Source organism: Lampris incognitus, chromosome 11, assembly GCF_029633865.1.
Source record: "Lampris incognitus isolate fLamInc1 chromosome 11, fLamInc1.hap2, whole genome shotgun sequence".
NCBI classification, from domain to species: domain Eukaryota; kingdom Metazoa; phylum Chordata; class Actinopteri; order Lampriformes; family Lampridae; genus Lampris; species Lampris incognitus.
In genome coordinates this window covers 7,253,172-7,263,703 of record NC_079221.1, presented here as the reverse complement: position 1 = coordinate 7,263,703, position 10,532 = coordinate 7,253,172, and positions in this window count along the sequence as shown.

The following is a 10,532-nucleotide window of genomic DNA, read 5'->3' as shown; positions in this document are numbered from 1 at the left end:
CCTATTTTTTCTCCCTGTTAACAGGTTTGTTTTAGGGAGTTGTTCCTTATCCGATGCGAGGGTCTAAGCATGGGATGTTGTGTCGCTGTACAGCCCACTGAGGGAAATTTGTCATTTGTGATATTGGGCTACACAAATAAAATAGACTTGACTATGTGCCATCCACACAGTCATCCTGTCATCTGTCCAGAACCAGTAAAGCCCCCCTGCAACTAACTGCACAACTGGGGTTCAAGCTGTGGGGACGTGCTGGACAAAGTGCCTCTCTTTAAAATGCTGATGTTTGTCCCGGTGCAGAAAATCCAGACAAAGAGACATCTGATGGTGATGTTACTGGAGACGTCCTGAAAATGATGACAACTCTTCCAGCAGGGGGGAAAAAAAAGAAAAAAAAATCAATAGGTTTTTGCAGACAACTATTTGACTTCAGTTCCACTGGTGGAGCACCTGGAAGAAAGAGGACTCTACTTCACAGGAACAGTCCAAATGCACGGGGTCAAAGACCGCAACATAATGGATGAAAAAGGTTTGGAGAAAAAAGGAAGGGGGGGGGTCACTGGATTTTAGAGTAAACCAGGACAACGTCACCATTTTGAGAGGGTGTGACAGCAAAGCTGTGAAGCTCCCTTCTTCTTCCGTTGACAACACGTAATGATTCCCAGACCTGCCATTGTTGAAATATACAAGTTCATGGGAGGTGTTGACCTCCTTGATATGCTGTCTGCACTTCACAAGGTCAGCTTCAAATCCTGAAGATGGGATGTGTACATCTGGTGGCACACTGTCACAGCAGCAGTCATCGGTACACAGAACCTCTCCAGAAGAGACCAGAATAAACCGGAGCCCCAGAAGAAACCCGTCGGGAATCGGACCACTTTGTCATTTCATGCACTTGTGTACATGAAATGACACAAAATGCTGTTTCCCCAAGCCCACAGCAGTGCAACACAAAGACAAAAACACATCCCAGAACTACAAGAACACACGTCCAAACTAACTAAGCTAAAAAAAATTTTTTAAAAATCACTGTCCAAGGGAACGAACGCCAACCAGGATGACTGTCGGAACCGCCGGTCTGCATGGGCTAGCAGTTAGCTTAGCCTGCCCCGCTTCACCGTCCCGTCAGACCGCCCTCGGTGTTTCCTCCTCGGCGCAGCTCCAGGCAGGGGCCGTGGCCCCTGGGCCCACCGGACGAAGCAGACCAAGCTCTCCCAGCCGATCCAGCGCCAGCTCTCCCAGCCAGACGCCCTCGACACACGTCCTCGCACGCCACACGACGACGTCAAAGACGCCAGTCGACACCAGGTGAGGCTGCCGCCAGACTGCCATCGGTGTTATTGGAACTGCCGGTCTGCATGGGCTAGCAGTTAGCTTAGCCTGCCCCCCCCCCCGCTTCCGCGTCCTGTCAGACCGCCCTCGGTGTTACCTCCTCGGGCGCAGCTCCGGGTCCCTGGGCCCACAGGATGCAGCGGACCAAGCTCCCCCAGCCAATCCACCGCCAGCTCTCCCAGCCATCAAACGAAGACAAAACTTAAGACACAGACGTGGACAAAGACAGTGCATGGACGGTGCTGGGTGAGGCCGCCGCAAACGTGAATTTGCACCGCCATCTTCCCACACCGGTACTGGGTGAGGCCGCCGCAAACGTGAATTCGCACCGCCATGGCCCTAAGGAGGTTTCAGGCTTCTGTTGGCACTTCTCTCACAAGCGCAGGAAAGGGCAAAAATCAAGTGCGGCAGACCACTATCCTCTCCAGAACCAGAAGCAACCCCCCCCCCGCCCCACCCCCATCCAATAAAAGGCCGACCGCCAGCGTGCCTCCTGATGTGAGAAAGGATGGCACTGAGCATTTCCCAACACGGGAAACCTGAGATATGCAAGCACCGCACAGGCAATCACTCCTCACATGTATATTAATAAATATAATAAATATATATTACACACCGCAACACTCACCGATGCAGCGGAGGTACTGAAGGGAGTCGCAGTCGTGTTCAGATGTGTTGTGGGCTGCCTGGTTGGTGATCGGGTCCAAATGAACGACAGTGCCCATTGGAGTGGGGGATAAATAGAGTGAGAAACAGACACACACAGTTACACATACAGTTATTAGGCCCACATCTCACACCATCTCGCCAACATATGCTGCCGTGTGGAAATCCATTATTAGGTGATAAGTCTGACTAGCCTGACAAGTTTTTCCCTCCTGGTGGAAACTATCCAACTTAAAAAAGAAAAAAAAAATACACGCACACTTCTCATGCTATGTCTGGAATTATTGATAGATACATACAAATTGTGCGTACCGTGTTGCTGTGATTGTTTCCTGTAGTACGCTGCCTGGAGGATGCTACTTTTCAAGCCCCGTGAGGGTTTTTAGGCAATTCTCCTTCACATTCTCTTTCCAATTTATATATTGTATCTTTTTTTTTTTTAATTTTTCACATGTGTAAATAAAGAATCAAACAAACATATTCATGGAGTGTTGATTGGTAGCCTAGTCTCTTTCATCTTACATTTTTTTGCGCATGTATTTCCGAGTAAAACGTTTCGGGCAATCCAACTTACGACAAAAAAAGCTTCACGTTCAACATCGTGACGGGGAAGCCGGCAGCAGCTACGGTCAGTTCCTCGTCCGTGTCAGTTATGAGAACTAAAATTCTAATATAGGAACTAAAGTTTAATACGTTTCACAGCGGAAGACTATAAGAGGAGCACGTCTGCCCTCTGATTGGCTGTTGCTCGACTCTGTCACTGCTCATTTGCATAAAGTTGAACTTTGCTGCACTTTGTTTTTTTTGTCGCCAAGTTGTGGAGATTTTGTCGCCAGGCGACTCGGCGCACCATGGCGCTCAGCGTAGCCCAGAGACCGTTGGGAATGAATGGCTCTTGTAGTCGCTCTTGGCACCAGCTAGGGGTGTCAGAAAATATCGATACACTCGAGTATCGCGATGTCATCTTTTGTGATACTGTATCGATTCTCGAAACCACTGTATCGATTTTGGATTGTTCACATGTAAAGGTTCGTGACAAACATGTTGTGTTGTGTGTAACCCCACGACCGCTAGATAACAGTGTTGTGATCAATCTTCAGCCATGTGACTCTTCCACCCCAACCCAACAACTGAGACAGGAAGTAGCATAAGCACAAAGAACACGGGCCTAGGAAACCGCAATACATCGCCTTTCTTAGAATCGTAACCCCTGTATCGTGATACGCATCGTATCGCCAGATTCTCGCCAATACACAGCCCTAGCACCAGCTTGATTTGAACCAGAACCATGTTCCCATTTAAAACTTCAATTTAACCGACTGCCTGTGACCTCTGCAGGCTTTCTGAGCTGTGTTAAGTTACGCCTTCCCTCAGGGAGGCGCTACAGGTCACCGTCCACTAAGACTAAACGCTTCACAAACAGGGTTTTTTTCCCCCCTAGCCATCAGGACTCTGATATCCTCCCCATAGTCCCCCTCCTCACACGCCATTGGCATGCATACCACCATTCACCTCATTGTTATGCGTGATATGTTTGTTTCGGCTGTTGTGTAACTGTATCGTTCGTGACAATATGTGGCGCGTCTGTTGTTGTCCGTGTATGTATTGTGCTGCAGAGTTGTACTGAATGTGTACCGAAAACAAATTCCACCGGCCTTGGTCGTGTGGCTAATAATCTAATCTAATCTAATCTAATCTAATCTAATCTAATCATAAGTACTGTGTATGACCTGAATCATTCAAAATCATTTTAATTTGGCCTTTAACTGAATACCTGGATGGTCCTCAGAGGATTCGTCATTGCACTGATTCCTGGCAGACTTCAGCAAACTGTGGCGCGCTGAGGTGGAAGTGAGGCGCTCTGCTCCTCTGATCACCTGACCTTTACAGGAAGTATATTTACACGTCTCCAGCAGTCTGGCGACTATTTCTGGCCCAAAGAGGAGGCTAAAATCTTGGAAGCGTCTGCAGCAACACAGAGAAAATTAAAAAAAAATTGTTCAATATACATATCTGACAATCAAATAAGCTTGTAGCAATGAATTGTTGCGGTGGAAAAAGATGCTAATATTTACCAGCCCTTTTGCATCCGGTAGTCTTGGAAACGCAGAGTACAGTGTGTGATTCACTGGGACTGTGGATGAGGCGCTGTCTGTACCCACAGGTCTCCCGGCTCTTCCGCAGGATGATTTCTCTGTCATATGTGTGGCTCATCAAGGATATGACTTCTTTACAGTTCTCGTCATCTACCTGAACACCAATCAGAAAAAGCTCCCTTTCCTGTCTTGGACCGCCACCCGCCTCCTGCAGGTTATGTTTTCGGTTCCTGGGACACAAGTTTCGTCTATCTCTAAATTGTCTTGAGCCGGCCGTGCCAAAAAATCCAATGCCACTTTGCCCTTCATAAAAGTGTTCCTTAGCAAAGAATGGAGAAAAAAAAAAATCATTGGCGCTCCCCCGCCCACCCTGCAGGAGTTGTGTACACCTCTAGAGCTTGCAAACGGGTGGGCAGAATCAGCACAGACCCCCCACACCCAGGTCACAGTCTGTTCGAACTCCTACCCTCTGGCAAGTGCTGCAGAGCGATGTGCACCAAAACCACCAGACACAGAACAGTCCCCCCCCCCCCACAGGCCATCTCTCTCATGAACACTTAACAGCATGGTGCAATAATGGACACTCATTAGGTAAATATGGCACTTTGTAAACAGCCCCCTCTGGTCAAGATGTCACGCCGACATTTCTACGATGTGCGCTACTTCTTTAAACCAGATGCACAATACAATGTGTGTGCAATACAAATGTACAATTGTAAATACGTATTCGACCTTCCCACATCCACTTCACCCTCCTACCCTCTGGCAGGAGGTACCGGAGCATCCGCGCTGCCTCCACCAGACTGCAGCAGTTTCAGTCCTCAGGCTGTGAGGTTCCTCAACAGCCTGAACACTTAAGACCTTCCATATAATGACTTTTTGACCGTCTTACTCCCTGTCCGTGTCAGGTGTGCTCGTGATGTTTAGGTCTGTGAGGTCATTTTGGTTTTTAATGCACTTTTTGTTTTTAATATTTATTGTGTGTCTGTGATTGTTCTCATTCATCCAGGTCATGGTTATCCAAAGGAATTGAATCGAGTGCGTACCAAGTCCAGTTGCACTCGATTCTATTCCTTTGGATTTATTGTGTATTTGTTTTTATGTGGCACTGTGGTCCGTGTGAAACGTAATTTCATTCCCTTGTATGTATGACACATGCATGTAAGGCAATGACAAAGAAAAGCAGTCTAAGTCTAACTGCTGTATACTGGTTACAATTATTGCTGTTATCGTTGTGGGTGTAACATAGGTATATAATATAGTATGTAGTTGTGAGGTGGATGGCAGGTGAATATATAGTGTATACTTCTGGTACTTAAGATAATATAGTGTAATGTAGTGAGTATATAGCATTGTTTAAGGGCATGATGGGTTGTGGAGTCATGGTATGGTATATAGTACAGTGTATGGGCAATATAGTATATAAGCTCTGTATAGTAGCAACATACCTGTTGTGCATACATGCATGCCTCCAGTGTCCTCTTGTTGTTCCATTTATTTCTACTGGTTTTTTCTTCTTTTTGTTTTTCGTTTTCTTTGCTGCTGTGAACTGGAGTCAAATTCCTCACGGCACACTTGGCCAATAAAGCTGAATCTGATTCTGACAGACATAATCCAAGCTCAACTTCATAATCAGCAAATAGCAGTAACCCCTTTTTAACAGTTTGTTCAAAGAATAAACGAAAGTCAGGAATCAGAATAGAATCAGGATGCCTCCTGGGCGCCTTCCTTTGGAGGTTTACCGGGCACGGCCAACTGGGAGGAGACCCCGGGGTGGACCCAGAACTCGCTGGAGGGACTACATGTCCAATCTGGCCTGGGAACGCCTTGGGATCCCCCAGGAGGAGCAGGAGGGAGTTGCTGGGGAGAGGGACGTCTGGATGCCCTACTTAGCTTGCTGCCACCGCGACCCGACGCCAGAGAAGCGGCTGATGATGAATGAATGAATCAGAATAGTCAACATTTAAAATGAGAAGAATCAGAATTTAGAGTGGCTCTGAGAAAGTCGTCCCTCTGTAATCACTGATATAAACAGCAATGGGAGAGTATGCAATCATGCCACTTTTTCACCTGATATCATCCTCCCTCACAGAGAGGCCAAACCAAGTTGCAATGGCTGCTATGAGTGGGGAGAACTATGCGCCTATGTAAATCCAATGCAGTCCAATTCAACAGTCCTGCAGTAAATCCTACCTACTACATGAAGGTCATGATGTTCACTTTTTGTTAAAACTCATTTTGGAGGCCGTAGTTTGTTCTGCTGTTCAGCTGGATTATGTTATACCGGAGGTATTTCTTATATTTTGTCCACCCCATTTATATCATTGAGGGCAGTCACAATATTGGAAACGCCTCTCTGTATGACGCAATATAATCTTACAACAGCACAGTACACAGCCTCCAAAATAACCATAAAGTCGAGAGCACCGCTCACAAAGTTTGTTTTTCTCAAATCAACATTAGAACCTCCATAAAGGGAGGATTTGTTTGTTTAAGGACTGTAGTATTAGACTGCCTGAGTTTTGTCTAGGTGGACCTAATTAACTGGCGACTGAATGTGCCCGCATTAATAATCATTAACGTGTGTCAGCATTGGTACTTAATAATATTTGAGCATTAATAATCAAAGGGGCCCTTTACAGTGTCAAGGGTATCCCCAAGTAATCTTGACACCATCATTTCTTAATGTAAAAAAAAAATCGAATTAAAAAATAATATTCAATTAAGGTAAATACACAACTTACACAGCCTTTCCTGGAGGAGCGGTGGTTTAGTGTGGGGGACAAGGTGACAATTCCTAATGCATGTTGCTCTTTAGAGGTTCGCTGAGAGACTCTCCTGCAAAAAATAAAAGGGCATGCGTCATTAACAAAAATCCCACGCCGCACGTGCCGTCCTCATTAGTGAAGTGTGGCGTATCCTTGCCAATCATCCTCACAGTTTCCGTAGTGTAGTGGTCATCACGTTCGCCTCACACGCGACAGGTCCCCGGGCGGAAACGTTGTTTGTTTTGGAAACTAAAAACAACACACACACACAGGCACGAAAAAGATATTCAACGTTAACATTATCATTCAACATACATTAGGGCTGTCGATCAATTAAAAATGTTTAAATAATCTCACCATTTGTTGATTAATCGCTTTTTTTTCTTATAATGATGGATATTTAAATGTAAAATCACGGAATTAACGTAGAATCAACACAACGAAAGTATATTTAAACTAGAAGAACCCCGTTACAATGTAGCGGTTTGGTTATCCACCTGTCTAAATCTCCCTCCTCTTCATCCTGCCAGCTAACCGCCTTCCCCCTGCCCCTGAACCCCCCCCCCACTCCAACTCCCTCCCCCCAAATGCTCAGAATCATCTGAAATGCTGAGAAAAGTGGTTTTTAGCCATTTTTAGAAAATGCATATTTTGCATAATTACGCATAATTATTTTAATTTTCTGCTATTTTTCTGGTCCTCTCTGGAACAGTACCTACCACCTCCATACGTGCATTTTTGCAAAAATTTATATTTTGCGTAATGCCAAAACATTTCTAAGTCCCAGAAATGTTGTTGTATATAGGTGAAAAAAATCAATCAAAGATGCTCAGAATCATCTGAAATGCCGAGAAAAGTGGTTTTTAGCCATTTTTTAGAAAAATTCATATTTTGCATATTTATGCATAATTATGCATAATTTTAATGTTCTGCTATTTTTTATAGGTGCCCCTGATCATCCCCAATAACCTCCAAAAAGAATCAAGGCCCCAAGCGCTTTAGTTTGGCCGTTTATAGACTCTCACACAGACACACACCACACACCAGACACACATTGTGACAATACGGGAGTAGATTAAAATACTACTGCTTAATAGCATTGTTTTAACTTTGAACACAAATGTTTTAACACATTTCCAATAAAACCACCAAGGCCATCAAAATGGGCCGTCAGCTCGAAAGGCATATTTTTTACATGCGCCAACACAACAACACCCAAGGCCTGTGTGTTAAAAGCGCCAGTTGAATTTCACCACCATCAAGGCCATCACATTTGGCATTGTAGCGAATTCGGGGGACAACGCAGCCGCAGGAACTGCCGCGGCCGGGAAGCGAACCCGCATCGCCCGCACCGCAGGAGACATCGCTAACCGCTCGACTACAGGGTCAGGCCCGCCAGCCAGCGGCCAGCGTGTCTTCTTATCCATGCACGTTACAACAGCATCATAATTTATTGTATGCACTAATATAAACGATAAGAACACAAATTTAAAGTGTGAATTGACGACGTTCATCACGTGTTCATCAAAGAACCACACATGCACAGCACAGTAGATTTAAGGGTATTTCAATATGTATTACCCCTTTTCCACAACACGGTACCGGCTCGACTCGACTCGCTTCTGTGTCACTTTCCGTTACCATAACAGCACCCCCCCCCTCAGTATAGCTGGATTTTCGGCTCTCCTTTTCTTTTTCTTATTTTTAATTTCAAAATGTACTTTTAAGATAACTCCGCTCCGGTATTTAAAAATGCCAGGCGATAGCCCACGCGCATACCTATCTGTGATTCCATGCGCACATTGATGACGCATGACACCAAATGACGTGTGACCAATCAGAGGCCTGTCCTGATTTTGGTTTCCGCCCGTTTTTTGGAACCTCGACAAACCAGGACCGTAACACCCCCCCCCCCCCAGGAAAGCTGGATTTTCAGCTCTCCTTTTCTTTTTCTTATTTTTAATTTCAAAATGTACTTTTAAGATAACTCCGCTCCGGTATTTAAAAATGCCAGGCGATAGCCCACGCGTATACCTATCTGCGATTCCATACGCACATTGATGACGCATGACACCAAATGACGTGTGACCAATCAGAGGTCTGTCTTGATTTTGGTTTCCGCTCGTTTTTTGGAACCTCGACAAACCAGGACCGTAACCCCCCCAGTATAGCTGGATTTTCAGCTCTCCTTTTCTTTTTCTTATTTTTAATTTAAAAATGTACTTTTAAGATAACTCCGCTTCGGTATTTAAAAATGCCAGGCGTATCGAATCCCGCACCGGGCAAGAAAATAACCGGTTACATCAATATTAACACCAGCATTGATGCGTTTCATCACCAAACATAAGCCAGTGGTACTAGCTTATTTATCTTTTTTTTGTATGACAGACTGATTTCATCATTTGGCTCTTCATTTATATTAATTCGTATTTTGCCATTCCTTTGGCAACCACAGAAAAACTGTCTAGAGTCAATAAGATGACTTTGAAATTTGCTTGTAGTCTTGTATTTTATTTTTGTTAGGTGGAGGTGTGTTAATTGGCGTGGCGAGGACATTGCTCCGATCACCGAGACCCCCCCCCCCACACACACACACACACACACACACATACACGCCCCCATCTAACCCTACTAAGCGGAGTGATACTGAATTGTGTAAAGGCATTAGACGTCATCGCCATCGTATACGGTTATTATACCCCCGCTAACAATCAATCAGATTGCTTGATTTGAGCTACCTGGTTTATAATGATCTTTAGACGGACTAAATCGTGTCCAAGGACAAAAGCCCACTCAGATGGGGGTAACTGAGTGGATACCAAGGTACTTCAGGACGGATTACAGCGAGGAAGTGATGCAGGTTGCCCAAGTGTTTACGACAGCAGAGATGCAGCGTTCCACAGAGGACAGGCCTGGCTCAGGTGGAATGAAGATGGTGAGTTCTGGCACCAACACCACACACACACACACACACACACACACACACACACACACACACACACACACACACACGCACACACACACACACACACAGCGTCATCCAGGGTCACATATGACCGTCCTCTCTCTGGGTCTTCAGGTGGGCATAGAGGCCAATCCTGGAGCTGCATAATTTTTTTATTTTATTTATTTTATTACTTCATTGATCCCTATGGGGAAATTCTTCCTCTGCATTTAACCCATCCTAGCCGTGTAGCTAGAAGCAGTGGGCAGCCTCCGCGCAGCACTTGGGGACCAACTCCAGTTCGTCTTGCAATGCCTCGGTCAGAGGCCAAGACAGGAGTATTAACCCTAACATGCATGTCTTTTTGATGGTGGGGGAAACCAGAGCACCCGAAGAAAATCCATACAGACATAGGGAGAGCATGCAAACTCCACACAGAAAGGGCCTGGGATGACCCCCCCCCCCCCCCAAGGTTGGACAACTCCGGAGTTCGAACCTAGGACCTTCTTGCTGTGAGGCAACAGCGCTAACCACTGGGCCACCGTACCACCCAATGGGAGGACGCCTGCGTGTGACAGCTTCTTATGTGAAGCGGCTGATGCGCCTGCAGCCATCACACGGTCCTTGGCAGGAGGTGGCCAGAGTCCATTGGCATGGAGAACCAAGATGATTGGGGACCACCCTCTGTTGCAGCCTTCATCCGCCTTCACTGCCATTGTGACCTGGAGG